Source organism: Pan troglodytes, chromosome 2 (assembly GCF_028858775.2).
Source record: "Pan troglodytes isolate AG18354 chromosome 2, NHGRI_mPanTro3-v2.0_pri, whole genome shotgun sequence".
Taxonomy (NCBI): domain Eukaryota; kingdom Metazoa; phylum Chordata; class Mammalia; order Primates; family Hominidae; genus Pan; species Pan troglodytes.
Window position 1 is genome coordinate 137,696,480 of NC_086015.1, and position 18,369 is coordinate 137,714,848.

The window sequence follows — 18,369 nt, forward strand, 5'->3', positions numbered from 1 at the left end:
TTAGAGTAGCCAAGATTGTGGGATGTGAGCTGTAAATTCTTGAGCAGGACCAGGAACTTGTACCTTAAATCCCAGTCTCCGGGGGTCAGGCTGAGGCTGAAGCCCTTTGATAATTTAGCTTAATTTTTAGTTCCCTGGAATTGGTATAGATTTTAATTTTCAGAAGGGAGGTGTCTTTCCAGAAATGATTGACCCCTAAGGTTTGCACACTGGCTTCCTGACCCTCTGCCCTGCCACTGTGGTTCTTGGGTTTGGTTAGGATCCCTGCAGGTGTAACTTTATGAGTAGCTTGAAGTCGAGTCGGGCCAGTCAGCATCATCTTTGGGACATTTGATTCCTTTGTTATCTTGGAACCCACACTTGACTTCTTTGTAACTGGCTACTGTGAGTGACCACCCTGGCTGGCCAATTTTGGGCCTCCGCCCACAAGGCTCTGTCTGTGGCCTCTGGTCCCAGTCAGCGGGTCTTGTTCTTGGAACAGCAACTTACTTTTCTGGCTTTCCTTGGCTTAGTCACAATTTCTGTTTTTTAAAAAAATTTACACTTGAAGAACTCATTTTTACTTTATAAATATCTGTTTAACAGAAGAAATAAAATAACCCTATGTATGTGTACACAGGTGTGTGGATATGTGTATGTGTGTATATAGGTATGCACACAAAGTCTCTCTCTTTCATGTCTTCTAAAATTACTTTAAAAACAATCTATTGTTTTTTTTTATTTTAACCAGGTCATTTGTAGTCTCAATATTAACTTTTTCTTGAGTATTATTGTCTTCTGGCTTTTCATAAGCCCGAACTGTTTGAACCAGTTACATTTATGATTCCCCATTTGATGCTCAGTGTCCCAGCTCAGCCTGTGGGAGGCCCTACAAGCCAGCTCCTTGTTCTATCAGCACTGCCTCAAATATCCCAGAAAACATCCTTACCTTCTGGCAACAACTAGAGGATGTTCCAAACCCTCCCCGATTTTTCCTTATTATTAGGGACCAAAATATAGGCACTCTGAATGCACAGGGGAGTCGGGGGAGAACAAAATCATGTCTGTTGTTTCATTTTTGGAAAAAGAAATTAATTTTTTTTTAAGGAATGTGTTTGTCCTGGCTTTCTCAGTGTAACATGTCACGGTACCTGCTTTTCATGGTTGGTGTTCTCTTTCATAGTCTGGTCTCAGGAGCCACTCCAGCTTTTCCTACCTTCACAAGATATAGCTCCTTCGATTCACTCTGCCAGCCTCTCCACCACCTAGAAAGGCTGGGCCAGGACGTGCTCCAGCACCTCTTATACCATAAACCTCTAACCCTTTTCCTCTTTGGTCATTTAACTCAGCACAGCATCCCTGCCAGAGGTCCCATCCCTACCTACCTACACTTGTGGCAGTTTTGTTTTGGGAAGTTCACTATATCTCTCAATTCTGCTTCATTAGAAACCCGCCTCATAGAAATGTCATCCTTTATTTATTGTTAGAAAAACAATGTATTTATTGAAGGTAGTTTAGGAAAGTCATTAAGTTACAGTGAAAAAAATAAGAATTAGGCTGGGTGTGTTGGCTCATGTATGTAATCCCAACACTTTGGGAGGCTGAGGCAGGCAAATTGCTTTGGGCTCACAAGTTCGAGACCAGCATGGGCAACATGGCGAAACCCCATCTCTTCTAAAAATACAAGAAAATTAGCCAGCTGTGGTGGCGCACCCCGTGAGGTGGGAGGATGGTTTGAGCTTGGGAGGTGGAGGTGGCAGTGAGCCATGATCGCGCCACTGCACTCTAGCCTAGGTGATGGAGCCAGACCCTGTCTCAAAAAAAAAAAAAAAAAAAAAAAAAAATACTACTACTACTACTAAGAAGAATTAACTACGTCTCTAGCTTCTCTTTGCAGACTGCCTGAAACAAAGGAGGTTTTTAGGAAATTCAGCTTCGTACCTGGTGAGATGTTATTTATTTCACAGTGTTAACAGAGGTTACAACTGGGGAATGGCCATGAAAGTGAGAAGAGAAACTTTAATTTTTACTTTTTATACTCATGCATGATTGGAATTTCTAATCCAACACTTACTGCCTTTGTAATCATACATACAATTTGAAGTGCTTCAAATAACAAAAAATAAGTCACCCATGGCTAACATTGCTAATACTTTTTGCACCTCCTTCTAGTCTTTTTTCTCTTTCAGGCATATATTTTTCTTAGCAACCTTTGAACCGTAATCCATATTTAATTTTCCCCCCTACTTTTTATTTTAATTTAACATGATGTAGCAAGCACTTTCTCAGGTTATCAATTATTCTTGGGAAACATAGGACTTACAATAGTTGCCTGATATTCTATCATGAGGATTTATTAGGTTATCCTCCTACTGTTGGCAAACAATTGTTTTTAATTTGGGAAGTACATGAAAAATCACCCATTTAAGATTCTCACTTTCCAGATGAGAAAACTGCAGTCCAGTGAAGCTAGTCATTTGTCCAAGCATGGCCAGTCAATCCGAGACTTGCTGGGATGGGATCTGGCACTCCTGAAGCCTGGGCCTCAGCCTCCTGAGCCTCTGCAGGGCGCTTCTGGAACCTAACTGTAGGGCACTGCCTACATTCTTTCTAAATTACATTTTGCAATTTGGGACACATTATTCCTGCCTGTCAAGATCATTTTTTATCTTCTGTCATAGAACCATTAGCTAATGAGGGACAGTATAGCCAACGTCAGAAATTACAGCTTTTTCCTCTATCAAGATGTGCTTCCTAAATCATCTCTATGCCAAGGAAGGGGAAATACTGTCATAGCTCTGATCAGATAATTCCAATAGTCACCAGCAATTACAGGGAAGGGTGCTAATTAGCAGATCTCAGGCTGTGTTTCTCAGGGATCCCCTGGGTTCTGACATTCTGTAATCAGCATTCCAGCAGGATGCCTGGGCTCTGCCCGAGGGGCTAGTGCTCACAGGATGGAAGAGGAATAATTATTGGGTGGGGAAAAGAAGGAGAGGAGGGAACTAACATCTGAGGCTGACACTGTGCACAGCACAGGGTGGCCTGGCAAAGATGACAGAAGCATTACGGGGAGGGGATCCTGCAGGATAGGACTGGTATGGTTTTGGGGAAAGCAAAGTAGATCAGAAGAATCTCCCATTTCCTCAAATTAAGGAATACTGTCCCACCCCAAAGCTATATTATTAAACTCTAATCAGACATGAAGGAATTAATGGTGATAGAGAAGATTATTCTTAGAGACCTGAGGCTTATTCTGATTTTTTTCCTTCAAATTTTATGAAACACATTTTATCCAAACTTTACAAATGAGTCTTTGACATCAGTGTCTGTCATTACTAAAACCATTTCTTGAGTCATCTAGTATAGTTTTTTCCAGACTCTAATGTTCGCTCCCACCTAAGTTATTTGACTTACAACCGCTTCAAAATCTCTGTTTAAAAATATTGTGGCTTGAATTTATTCTGCACGGACATTTTTCATGTATTGCTTTTCAGAAAATGCTTAATTCATATGAAGCAGGGACCAGGGAATGTGATGGCTTCTATTTATGGTTAATGTTAATCCGTTGACCATATGGTAGTGTAAATTTCTTGCGCAAATTCCTTTTGCGTGATGTTAAAGCACATTCCCGAACTGCTATAATTATGTAATTTATCAATGTGAAAAGTGGACTTTGAGATGTAGTAGTCCAGAGCTAATATGGTGAGCAGTAAGGGAATGCAGTGTGTTTAGCGAGGAGCTGTTTCCATGGGAAATAAATCTTTTGAGAAAGACTCGTGGATCCCTGGGCTTCACTGTGAGCTGTGCATCCAGGTGATAAGAACTGGATCCCAAGTTCAGCTCTGACATGAAACGCTAGGTGCAACAGACAAGTCCCTTAACCTCTTTGAGACTTAGCATTCTTATCTGTGAATTGAAGTCAGACTAGTTGCATGGTTACCGGACTTTGGAGTATCAGTGACGAGTAAGATATTTAAAATTTTGGAATAATTTTAGGTTCACAGGAAAGTTACAAAGATAGATAACTTCCCCTAATGTTATCCTTCACCCAGATTTCCTCACTGTTAACATCTTAAGTGACAATAGTGCATTTGCTAAAAAAAAAAAAAAAAAAAAAAAAAAAAAAAAAAAAAAAAAAAAAACTAAAAAATTAACACAGGTGCAGTACTATTAACTAAATTACAGACTTTATTTGGATTTTCCAAGGTTTTTCATTGAAATCCTTTCTCTGTTTCAGGATCCAATCCAGGATTGCATTTAGTTATCATGGCTTCTGGGTCTCCTTCATTTTGTGGCCATTTCTCAGTCTTTCTTTAGTATGACCTCAATAGTTTTAAAGAGTACTGGTCAGATATATTACAGGATGTCCCAGACAGTAATTTTTAAAAAGAAAAAAAACATTGGAGTCTAGGGTTGGCAATTTTAAATTTTGACATATAAGGTGTATGAATAAATTCTCAGAGTTGCAAGTAACAGAAAGTCTGTTCAAAGAGAGAATTTCTTGGCCCATGTAACTAAAAAGTCCAGGGGCATATGTGGGTTCAATAGGACATTCATACCCAGTTCCATCTTGTTCCTTGGTTTGGTTCTTCTCTCCTTTGAACAGCTGGGTCATTCTCAAGTATGCACTTAGAACATAGTTCCAAGATGGCTCCTGGCAGCCTTCATGGCTATATCCATCCAGGGGTGTGTGTGTGTGTGTGTGTGTGTGTGTGTTGTGCAAGTGAGCATGTGTGTGCATGTGGTGGGGGTGGGATGCTTGCCTCTGTTTCACTTTCCCCACTAAGCTATCTTTGGCTCGGATTTGGCTATCTGCTTATCCCTGAGCCAGAGGGAAAAGATAATCCCATTTCTGCTCTGATATGAGGATATATTGCCCAAAGATGTGGTCACCATCTCGTAATCACGAGGGGAGCAAGCTGAGAGCTGCGGAATACACAACAATCTTAAACAGGGACAAGAACCTGAGTTCTGGGTGATGTCGTTTAGCTGCTGAATTAACCAACCCTACAGCTGGGTTGCTCATATGAAATAAGAAACATCCCTATTGTTTGAGCTTCTTTTAGTTGGGTTTCAGATTACTTGCAACCAAAAGCATCTTAATGATACAATGATATTATATCATACCTATTTCCTTGATACAGGTTTCTTTATTGGGCATCTGTAGTTGATTGCACAATAAAAAGTGGAGCTCGATATATTCTGGTTCACAGTATTCATCAGAATTATTGTTGAAAACTCCAGCTGCACACAGGCATTTTGGCAAAACAGAAGTGATACTTTTTTTTTTTTTTATTGAGACCGAGTGTTGCTCTGTCGCCCAGGCTGGAGTGCAATGGCGCAATCTCAGCTCACTGCAACCTCCGCCTCCCAGGTTCAAGTGATTCTCCTGCCTCAGCCTCTTGAGTAGCTGGGACTACAGACGCCCACCACCATGCCTGGCTAATTTTTGTGTTTTTAGTAGAGACGGGGTTTCGCCATGTTGGCCAGACTGGTCTTGAACCAGTCTGGTGATCCACCCACCTCGGCCTCCCAAAGTGCTAGGATTACAGGCGTGAGCCACCACGCCTGCCCAGAAGTGATACTCTTTAATTTCACACAAAATTGAACGTTAGAGCAATAGCTCCGATGTTTCTTCTCATGAAAGCCAGAAGAAAACCATGGGGCAGGCCAGTGAGGGGACAGGAGAGGTCTGCAGGGTGCTCCTCACCCACGTCTGGACTCAGGCTTCTGCTCATCCAATGGGTATGATCTGGAATTGGTCAGAAAGAAACACTTCTGCCTGGAGGACACTTCTCATGACAAACCTCTGGGCACCCTGGATTGAGATGCTCTCTTCCAAGGCCCTTTTCAACTCAGGCTGGTATTGCTGGATGTACAGGCGTGGAGAACAACAGCAATGGGGACCTTTCTCTCAGTATAATGATCAGCCCACGGCTCCTCCTGAAGGAGCAACTTTTCGAGGATTAAAGGGGTTATGATTTGGAAATGTATTCCTTCCTTTCCTCTTTCTGCCCTATAAACTCACTCCTTTAGTGATGTCTATGAATACTTTTCTGTTTGCCCCTCTGGCTTTTTTAAATGAAAACAGTTTCTACTCCTTCCTTCCCTCCCACACACACTTTCTCACGAGCAGATACATACTTACATGAAACTCTCAGACCTCTTGTGGATCCACATATTTTGGGCATGTACATGAAGCCATTTATAGGGGTTAATCCATGAATCATAGACAGAAGATTCTCATTAGGAATGGGCAGTGGCCTCTTTAGGCTTGCATAGTGCTTAACAGTATTAGAAGGTAGAAAACTCAACATTTCATGGGAGGCTTATAGGGTCACAGCAGACATTGCATTTTAAAATTAAAAACTCAGATATTGTATTAAGCCCAAGGGGCAATAATCAGAAATGATGGCAGCACTTTGTTCAGGGCCTGGCATCTAGTAAGTTGTCAAAAACATTTACTGAGAAAGTGAATTACACTCTCCTCCTTCCCTCACCCCTTAGGTTTTCAAGATAAAAAATTACAAAACAGAGCTTTAGGGAAAATCAATTTTATTTCAGGATAAATAGCAAGTATTTCTGGAATGCTAAAAGGTGAAACAAATTTTATTTTTATTTCTCTTTTTAAAAAGTCAATTTTTGGCCAGGTGCAATGGCCCACGCCTATAATCCCAGCACTTTGGGAGGCCGAAGCGGGTGGATCACAAGGTCAAGAGTTTGAAACCAGCCTGGTCAACATGGTGAAACCCCATCTCTACTAAAAATACAAAAATTAGCCAGGCATAGTGGTGCGTAACTGTAATCCCAGCTACTCGGGAGGCTGAGGCAGGAGAATCGCTTGAACCCAGGAGGTGGAGCTTGCAGTGAGCCAAGATCACGCCACTGCACTCCAGCCTGGTGACAGAGCGAGACTCCGTCTCAAAAACAAACAAACAAGTAAAAAGTCCATTTTTATTTCAGATTTGGGAGGTGCATGTGCAGGTTTGTTACAAGGGCATATTGCATGATGCTGAGGTTTCAGCTTCTGTTGATCCCATCACACCAGACAGTGAACATGGTACCCAATAGGAAGTTTTTCAGCCCTTGCCCCCGTCTCTCCCTCCCTCCTTTTACAGTCCCTGGTGTCTTGTTCTCATCTTTATGTTCATGTATACCCAATATTTAGCTTCCACTTATAAGTGAGCACATGTGATATTTGGTTTTCTGTGAAACAATTTTTAAATTTCTCTGCAGTTAAACTCCAATAGGGCTATGGAAAATTTCATGCAGATTTGCTGTGTTTCAGTGAATGAAGTTTTGTCTTTGGTGTAAAATCGGCTCCCTTGCTTGAGCCCGTGTTAGGGGGCTGCTGTTTGTTTTCAGCAGCACACACAGCCCTCAGGGCCTGGGCACTCACTTCATTGCTGAGAGTCTTAGACTTTCCCTCTTGGTCTCAAATTAGTTTTACTGAAACCCTATCTTTATGTGGGTCAGGGCTTCCGTCTTCCTTAAAAACTTTTTTTTTTCCTTTAAAAACAAAAAAACACCCTCCCATTTCCAGAAATTCCTGCACTTCTTATTTCCTGTTGGCTTATTTAGGGGCATTTTTTGCTAATGAAGTTTCGAGAGGATTTCTTGAAACAAAGTTATGTAACTTTGCTGATTTCAAACTGTCTTTTTTGCTAAATTCTTAACTGTTGAGTCTCTCTGTTTAGAACAGAGGCTTCTTCTTAACTACCGATGGTCATAACAGTGAAACTAGATCTCAGTTTTGAAGAATGTCAGTGCATTATGCATTTTTTTTTCCTTGTCTGATCCCAGACAAAACGATCCTCTTCTTTAAAACGGCTGTTTCGGCCTCCTATTTTAACCCTGCCAATCAGACTCCAAGACATAGACCCATGGGCTTGTTTCTGGGCTCCCTCCTGTGATATCCTGTTAAGAAAAGTACCTCGTGCCTCTAGCCAGGACTGCAGGTTCCGGTCCCAAGATTTTTTCTTTTTTCTTCTCTTTCTTTCTTTTTTTTTTTTCTTTTTGAGACAAGTTTGTTCTCTGTCACCCGGGCTGGAGTGCAGTGGCATGAACCTCGAACTCCTGGGCTCAAACAATCATTTTCCCTCAGCTTCTGGGTAGCTGGGACTACAGGCACATGCCACCACACCCTATTAATTTATTTTATTTTCTTCTTCTTTTTTTAAAGTAGAGGCAGGGTCTTGCTGTGTTGCTCAGGCTGGTCCCGAACCCTTGGCCTCAAGCAATCACCCTACCTTGGCCTCCCAAAGTGCTGGGATTGCAGGCGTGAGCCACTGTGCCCAGCCTCCAGTCCCAATTCTGTCTTGGTTTCCCCATCTGCAAAGGAAGGATTCTGTAGTGGATGTTTTTATGCTTCTTTCAATCTCAGGCTCTGATTTGTTCTGGCATCTAAATGGATGCCAGCTATTCCACTTTCAAAAACCTCAGAGAAGAAAATTCTAGAGTCCATGGTTTCTTTTCTTTAATTTTTATGCCTAATAACTCTGTAAAAATTTCTTTCTCCCATCGCATAAATCCTTTCCCATTCAATCAAATGTCCTTGAAGCAGAAACACATGCCTACTTCTGCAGCCACACAGATAGTTGGCCTTTGCACACTGGTTGATGTAGGGTTTTGCACCTCTTCTTCATAAATGTTGGCTACCATAATTATTCAAATGTTCCCAGAATAAAGATTATAGGTATAATGGCATGGTGCAAGGAGGCTGGGCTTCAGCTGGGGCAGCCGGCCCCTCACTTTCAGGGTGATCTTGGCTCTCTGAGTTTCCTTTTCCCCAGAGGTAAGGTTGGGGGGGGACCTGCCCTCCTGGGCCGCAGGGCTGTAGTGAGGATGAACTGAGATGCACCAGAAGAGTGGCTGTCTTTACAATATGTGATTATGTTGCATCCTGTCACCTGCTGGCCCAAGGACAGGGATTTAATTGTGTACTGAGACCCTTTGGGAAGTGCTTTTAGATCCCTATGGAATCCTTGGTGGAATGCGATGGGCTATAAATACAAGAAGAAAATAGGTAGAGTGAAAATAGAGACTTCTGGAGAATCTGGCTTCCTGTGACTCCACTGGGGTGCTGGGCGGGAGTGCTTTTTCAGAGCATGGAGACTTTCCTTGTACCTCCCCTCATTCCCTCATTCCCCTATTCCCCAGGGTTTAAAAAAAAAAAAAAAAAAAAGAACTTTCCCCGAACTTTCCCATTCCTCTGCCCTGGCTGCTAATGCTGAAATTCCATCTTGTGTTTGTTGTCACCCGCAGGTCTGTTTCCATGGTTACCCAAATTCCAGGCACTGGCCCCAGGCCCACCACAACGCATCCCTCAAAGTCTCTTTGGCAGAGGAAAAGCATTTCTCCTTGCTGCGGCAAGTCAGAGCCAGAATCTCGGGTTCTCCTGCTCCAAAGCCCCCACTACACCCTCATTCGCGTGTGATTCATGCGTTTAGGTGGTTCTGCTCAGCGTCGTTTTTTGAGTTGGGGAAGGTGAGTAAGCACAATATAAGTTTCCTTCATTTCTCTTCTCCTTGTTTGAGCTAAGGAATTACTTTCTTGTACCAAACATTACACCCTAGGAAAACACTCCAGATGGTTCTCATTAAAATTCCAATTCCTTTTTTTGCAATTCATTTTTCCCCATTCTCCTCAAACTACTATCTCAAAAATAAACACCAGGCTGAGGAGCAAGTGAGGGGTCTGTGAATAGCAGCTCCAGTGAATGGAATCTTTCAGAGACCCCTGATGTGGCCCTGAAGGCGCCTGCAGCTTCTCTTCTTGCCAAGGGTCACCTGGCCCTTCATAGGGAGGCCGGGGTAGCAGCCCTGTGGCATCCTCACCAGGGAGAGTCCAAACACACCTGGGGGGCATGTGCATAGGGATGCACATGAACACATAGGGATGCCGAGTGCAGCAGCCCCATGCACTGTCACCAGGGAGCGTCCAAACACACGTGGGGGGCATTGTTCGATGGCAAAGGTGCCCTAAGGGGGCCATGGGCTCTGCTGCCTCTGCAGGAAGAGGGGCAGAAGGCCAGCTAGGCCTCTGTTCCCCAACAGGCTGGGCCCAGACCATGCTTTGCAGAGGGGCTGTCCACCTTCTTTAGTATACAGCGAGGCCTCTGCAGATTTCTAAAGACACTGGCCACAGGAGCGAGGTGATGCTTACTCTAAGAAGCGGACAAGGAGAGACTGCCAATGCCTTTTGGCCATAATTGCAGCTGAGCAAGTCACAGGCTTTGCTCCCACATCTGGAAAAATGTGCATGCACAGGAAAAGTATGTGTGTGTCCAGTGATGTGTATTTGATATGTTTTTATTTTCAACTTTATGTTATGAAAAAATTTAAAAATACAGAAAAGTTGTAAGAATGGTACAATGAACAGCCATATCACTCCACCTAGATCCAACGAATGTTCCATTTTGTCATTTTTCCTTTCCCTCTCTCTCTTTCCAGATACACAGAGAGATAAATACATATCCTTTGCTTAGACATTTGAAAGTTAGGATCTTGTCCCTATAGCATTTTATAACCTAGTAATCTATGTATTAATGCAATCATATACTGCAGTCATGCACGGCATGACAATGTTTTGGTAAATGATAGACTGCATATACAATGGTGATCCCATAAGATTATAATACCAGGCCAGGTGTGGTGGCTCAAGCCTGTAATCCCAGCACTTTGGGAGGCCAAGGTGGGCTGATCACCTGAGGTCAGGAGTTTGAGACCAGCCTGGCCAACATGGTGAAACGCCGTGTCAACTAAAAAAAAATACAAAAATCTATTTTGCGCCTGTAATCCCAGCTGGTTGGGAGGTTGAGGCACAAGAATCGCTTGAACCCGGGAGGTGGAGATTGTAATGAGCTGAGATAGCACTGAGCTGAGATTGTACCACTGCACTCCAGCCTGGGTGACAGAGTGAGACTAAGTCTCCAAAAAAAAAAAAAAAAATTATAATACCATATTTTTACTGTACCTTTTTATGTTTAGATATATTTAGGTACACAAGTAATTACCATTGTGCTACAATTGCCTACAGTATTCAGTACAGTAACATGCCATGCAGGTTTGTAGCCTGGGAGTAAGAGGCTATCCCATAGAGCCTAGGTGTGTAGTAGGCTCTAGCACCTGGGTTTATATAACCGTGCTGTGTGATGTTTGCACAACAACAAAATCACCTAATAATGCAAATACATTTCTCAGAGCATATCCCTGTGATTAAGTGACACATGACTGTATATGAATATATTCTTATTGTAAAATATTCAAACATCCGAATAGTACAGACACATAGAGTATAAGCAAAACCCAGGCATGAGCCCCTCCTCATCTCACCTTCCCCACTCCCCAGGGTTGCTTGGCTTGTGTCTCTCCTGAACTGTGAGTTTATTTAGACATACATGTGTTTACACAGAAATATATATTTTTGTGACATGTGTTTTTAAACATAAATGATATAATACTATGCGTGCTGTTTTGCAGCTTATTTTTCACTTGGAAATGTGTCTGGGATCTTTCCATATTAGTATTTGGAGCTCTGCCTCATTCTTTGACTACTGCAGAACATGCCAAAGCATGGTTGTATAATAATTTCTTAAATATTCCCTCTTGATGGGCATTTCAGCTACTTAGTATTATTTTTCCATTACTCACAATGATGCATTTAACATCCTTGAGAAATGTTGCCTTAAGGACATGTACCAATATGTCTCTTTGACAGATACCTAGAGGTGGGATTGCTGGGTTGGATGAGATGCACATTTTATACTTGGATAGATACTGCCAAATTGCCTTCAAAATGGTTCTCCAGGCTGAGCACAGTGGCTCATGCCTGTAATCCCAGCACTTTGGGAGATCGAGGCAGGTGGGTCACTTGAGCCCAGGAGTTTGAGACCAGCCTGGGCAACATAGGGAAACTCTTCCTTTACTAAAAATACAAAAAAATGTTAGTCCGGCTTGGTGGCTTTTGCCTGTAGTCCCAGCTACTTGGAAGGCTGAGGTGGGAGGATCGCTTGAACCCGGGTAGTCAAGGGTGCAGTGAGCTGTGATTGCACCACTGCACTCCAGCCTGGGTGACAGAGCAAGACCCTGTCTCAAAAAAAAAAAAAAAAAAAAAAGGCTTTCTGAGACAGCCCATTTCCCATTTCCCCACACCCTCACCAATGTTGAATTTTGTCAGTCTTTTTAAGTGTTGACTTTGTAATGAATGAGAAATAATATAGCATTGCTGGTTTAGTTTGAATTTCTTTGATTATTAGCGAGGTGTCAGAGTTCAGCTAGAAATGACAGAAGCCACTCCCTTAGTTTATGTAGAAAGTGATTTAATATAGGGAATTGAGTGTTTAACATTTTGTCAGATAAGGTAGAATAGCAAGTTTAGGATGAGCTTCGAGGACTGATTCCCAGAACTCCAGCTCAGAATGGACCCACCAAGGGAGCTTTCCCTTCCCTCATGACCTGGAAGCTGGGGATTCGGGAAGCTGGGCCCCCAACTGCTGGCTCGGCAATCAGAAACCAGGAAGCCTCAGCCATATCTGGTCTCCAGAACCATACTGCCTCAGCTGTGGCTCTACGTCCTGGCCACAACGCCCACGAAGCTGGAGACTGGATCTAGACACTGTGGTCTTTGCTGTTGTTAATGCAGGGAAGAAACCAAAAACAAACAAACAAAAAAACCAAAATAACCCCAATCAAAACACAAAAAACAAGGACCTTCTCAACTCTGTCTGCCAGTGGAGTTAGTAGGTCTCTTGAGGGTACAACCAATCAACAGAAACCAGGTCACAGAGAAACCAGCTCAGCCCTTAGGGAGCCAGGAAGCTGCAGGCTGTGGCTTTCCAGGCTCCAGCATGCAGTGAGGCAAGCTGCAAGGCGTCAGCATGGGAAGTAGGGAAAGTCAGTCTGAAATATCCGCCATCATCATGTTTTCAGGTCTTCCATCTTTTTTCTATGACTCGCCTGATGGTACTCACTGCCTATTTTTCTATTGGGGTTATATTTTCTTACTAATTTATAGAAGTTTTATGGGTTATCTGGAACTTTTTTTTGTCTTTTATACGTTTTATGAATACCTTCTATTCTTTTAAATTTATATTTTTTGTCATGTAGAAATTTTGTTAATCTATTTTTGTACTTTCTGCTTCCTGGCTTTTGTAAATTACTTAAGAAGGCTTTTCCTACCTCAAATATCCTAAAGTATTCAACTACATTTCCTTCTAACACCTTTAACAATTTTTTCATGTTTAATTCTTGAAACCCTAACTTGGGTTGTTGTTTTTTCCTAAATGGAAAACCATTGTCTCAGCATAATTTGTTGAATAATTTGTCTTTCAAATTATTAAATATTTTATAAATTAAATTTAAAAAATTTAAAGGAGAATTTTAAAAAATATAGAATGAACTCTTTCTGCTTTCTGAAGCAAAGCCAGGATGAAGCTCTAAAAAATAAACTTGTTATCACTTCATATTTTGGCTTCATAACAGGCTCAAAAATTAGAGGTTTAATATTCCCTAAAGTACAGATATGACAAGATTATTCCCCTAATTACAAGCCTTGATTGGGCCCCCTTTTCCTGAAGACCAAAGTTCAATCTCCGTAGACTAGTCCTCTGTCTGCTCAGCACTGCTCCCCGCCCGCCCCATCATGGGCCTTTGCAATCTTACTTCCCTGCTCCTTTGCCTAGAAGGGAGATCACATCAACTGAACCGGCCGACAAAGCAGAAAACTTGTAAAGATATCTATGTCAGCAATTTTTTTAAATGACATTGTAATAATCTATTTATGATGCTTCTCTCACTTACTGGTATTTCTCAATGTGGTCACTATCAGAGTTTTGGATAGAACAATTCTTCTTTGCAGTATATTTACTAACCCCAACATCTCACTAAATGTAGCAGTATTCTCTGGTACCTCCCCCACCATCCCAGACATTGTGACAACCAAAAAAAAAAAAAAAAATGTTCCCATATGTTTCCAAACACACCAGCCCTACCCTTAGTTGAAAAGAAGAGAGAGAGGGAGAAAGAAAATCAGAAATGACAGAATGTCATCACCATAAGGTGCTGTCCTAATTCGTCTTCTAATCTCCAGATGTTCAAATCTGGCCTTTGTTTCAAAAGGCTACCTTCTCCACAAAGCTTTCCTAAATTCCCTCAACTGCAGGAGATCTATTTCTTCTCTGACTCCCCTCTTCCATGGTACTACCACCATCCATTCATCCATCCATTAATTCATCCATCTCTTTGCCTACTTGCACCACTGCGCTATCTATCTAGTAAGTATTTCTTTAGCATTTATTGTGTACTGGGCACACTGACCACTTTCTTCTTATATTTTGGCTTTTTATATGATAAGTGTCTTATCTGGTCTAACACAGTGTAACCTCAGGCACAATTCACGTCTGACTTACGTATGCTTCTCTCAGGGTGCCTTGCACAGAGCTGATGCTCACTGCTGAGTATTAGAGGAATGAAAAGTTATTGATTGCAGACATAAGTTTTAACATACATTTCAAATATTTATTCAAAGGCAGTGAGAGTAGTTTTATTTATTTTTATTTTTATTTATTTATTTTTTTAAATAATGCTTTTCTGGCTGGGCGTGGTGGCTCACTCCCATAATCTCAGCACTTTGGGAGGCCAAGGCAGGCAGATCACCTGAGGTCAGCAGTTTGAGACCAGCCTGGCCAACACGGCAAAACCCTGTCTCTACTAAAAATACAAAAATTATCCGGGAGTGGTGGCATGTGCCTGTAATCCTATCTACTCGGGAGGCTGAGACAGGAGAATTGCTTGAACCTGGGAGTCGGAGGTTGCAGTAAGCTGAGATCATGCCACTGCACCAGCCTGGGTGACAGAGCAAGACTCTGTCTCAAAAAAAAAAAAAAAATGCTTTTCTGACTCAAAATATCAACATTATTACTTGAAAAAATTATCCACAATCTCATTGCCTTTTCAGGAGGATATAAAGTAAGGTGGGACGATTTCCTTCCTCACCAGTTTAATCTTGTCCCTAGAAGTAACGACTGCCAATGGTTTCTTTTCTTCCAGACTTTATAAAAGATGTTTATGCATATTCACATACAGATATGCCCATATGTACATTTATTAGGTTTAAATTAGCACATATATTAAAACGCTACATGAAACATGAATTTAAGAATGAAATTACACAATTATGAAGTAAACAAATCATGTTTAACTTAAATGTGTATAGTTCTTTATAACTGCAAAACAGTTTTAAGTATGTTTTGACTCTCCAGCCCTAGGAAGTAGGCTCAGTGAAGTTAACAATCAGGCTCCTGGTCACAGAGTCAGCAACTGTGGAGCCAGAACCTGAACCCGGGTCTTCTGTCTCCTAATTCATGGCTGTTTCCACTGTGTAAAATGATCCCTAAGGATTATCTGCAAGTTATTATTTATATAATAAAATTATTCTTTGCTTGACTTCAGAGTAGCAATGTAAACTTTTTTGAAATACTTATTGTATTACATTGAAAACAATGGCTAATATTTACCAAGTGCTACCATGTGCCAGAAACTTTTCTAAGCACTTTACTTGCATTGTCTCATTTACTCCTTCAAGAAGCCTTTCATGTAAGCAGTATTATCAACCGCATTTTCAATGAGGAAACTGAGGTTCAGAAAGGCAGATAACCTGCTTGGAGATGGACTGGTGTGTTGCTTGGCTGGGTTTTGAACCTAGGTCTTTCTTGCCTCAAAGGTGTGTCCTCTTAGCCATTGTACTTTGAGGCAGCCTACATACGTTTTACTCACATATAATTTTAAGTAAATAACTATTATGTAAAACAGAATGAGATATGAATTTGATGTAAGTTCTACTTTGGAGATAATTGCAATTTGAATGACATAAGAAAACAAGTCCAATGTATAGACTAGGATGTTTAGATAAATGCTTGAATAAGAGCAAGGGAGAGGGCCGGGTGCAGTGGCTCATGCCTGTAATCCCAGCAGTTTGGGAGGCCAAGGCGGGTTGATCATGAAGTCAGGAGACCATCGTGGCTAACACAGTGAAACCCCATCTCTACTAAAAACAGAAAAAAAAAAAAAAATTAGCCAGGCATGGTGGCGAGCGCCTGTAGTCCCAGCTACTCCGGAGGCTGAGGCAGGAGAATGGCGTGAACTTGGGAGGTGGAGCTTGCAGTGAGCTGAGATTGTGCCACTGCACACTCCAGCCTGGGGACAGAGTGAGACTCCGTCTCAAAAAATAAATAAATAAATAAATAAATAAATAAAAGAGCAAGGGAGAAAACACAGTAAGCAAGAGAGAAATAGGAACAAACATGGAGATTGATTGATTGAAAGAGAGAGCCTGGATGAAAGAGGCAGGCAGCAGAGTCAATGCAAGGGAGAGGGACTAGAGCTCCAGCCCTCTCCACTTCTGCCTCCAGCCCTCTCCACTTCTGCCTCGAGTCCATCTGAGACTCTACAAGCCAGCCTGGGACTCATTTTTCTTGCACTCCTGGAGCCCTTGCTGTATGATGCGTGTATGTCTGGACTAAGATCTCAGACTAAAAAATAGGCACCTAATCTCCAGGCCCAGAGGGGAGCAGTAGGGTAAGTGGGGAGAATATCCTTAACATCTGCCCATCCCTGAGAGTAGGGTCTGGGAGGCGAGAGTGGTGACAATGAGGCCAGGAAGAAGAGCCTCATCAGGCAGACCCATGCCTCCTGTCTGTCTGGGCTGAGTAAAGGGAGGCTGCATCAGGTCTTAGTCATTGACAGGTGTCAGGCATCCTCACTGGCCAAGAGGCAGGGATGCATCCACCTCACTCTCACCAGAAGCCCTGCACCATTAGACTGTGTGCCACTTCAAGTGAGTACCATTCTGTGGGCATGGTGGAGGGGAAGAGGGGAACTGCTGGAGACTAAGATGACAGGTGGGGAGGAAGCACGGGCAGAGATGCCAAGAAGGTAGAGGAGATCATGCATGGGCAGAGGAAAACCCCTTTTGCCTTTGGGTGGTGGCAGCACGATAAAGGGGATCTGAGTCACAGGGAAGGCGTGGAATAACTGGGATGGGTCTGTACGTCAACCTCTCCCCTACTTCCTTTGGAGTCATTTGGTTGTTTTCAAATTCTCCACCCTTTGCCTGTCCCCCCCACCACCCCCATCAAATCCGGTTTGTGTGTGGTGTGCGTGTGTTTGTATACACACACAGTTGGCTCTTGGTAAGAATAATATTAGCTGAAAACAGGAAATTGCAATTATCTGACTATTTTTGATGTATAAAAACAGCTTTTTCATATGGTTCAACCCAGTTGGTAACCTAAAATAAAAATCTAGGTGGAAATCCTTATAGTAATGAGCAGAACTAATGAAGGAATGGGGTAACCACTGGTCCCAGCTCTGTAGTTGTGTTTCTCACACCTGCAGCACTCAAGAGGCTCGATTCTGCAACAGCTGCATTGCTGTGACCAGGGTGACAGAGTGCAAGTTCATATAGTAGTTGGCTAAGAGCCAGATGAAATTTAGGCAGGGACATGCCCTGAGATTGGGTGATAACCTCACTTCAAGTTCTGTACCTCTCCTTCCTCCCATGGTCAGTGAGGCTAGTTTTCAGGAGGCAAAAAAGACAGAGGGTTCAGTTGAGCTGAGGAACCGATTTCAGCAACTGCCTAGGAGATCATTCGAGGACCTGAACCCCTGTCAGGACTCTGGCAAGCCCGGGGGTCTGACCCAGCATTCTCCCTGTCGCTCCTCCTGGCCCTGGTTGCTTTTCTGTCACCCCAAAGGCCAACACCCACAGTCCCTTGAATTCTCACTTCTAAGGTGAGGGCATTTGCTGGGTTTAGTCACTGTCCAGCATGGAACCCTGATGGATACCATAGATTCAAGGATCAGCTACCCAATTTATGGGGCCAAGTACCAAATGAAAATGTGGGTTCCTTGTTAAAAAATTATTAACACTTTCAAGACAGCAAAAGCGGAGCATTATACCAAATGCAGGCCCTTTTGAGTGCAGGCCCAGGGCAACTGCCTTGCTTGCATGCCTGAGCAGCTGGTCCAGGCTGGTTCCGGTGCAGAGGCCAGGACCATCCATCATCTGGGCCAGGAAGGCCACAAGGTATGAAGTCCCTTTAGGAGACCACCCAGCTGCCTTTTCAGGCCTGCCACTACCCAGTCTTTCCTCGAGAGCTCACTGATGGCGTATGGCACAGTGAGAGTGAGAAACTGGGGAACAAATATAACTGTGGGTAAAGCGGGGCCAAATCAAGAAAGGAAGCTTTGAAAAACAGTCTTTTCATGGAATTAACCTAAATGCCCACCAATGGCAGACTGAATAAAGAAAATGTGGTACATATACACCATGGAATGCTATGTAGCCATTAAAAAGGAGATCAGGTCCTTTGCAGGAACGTGGATGGAG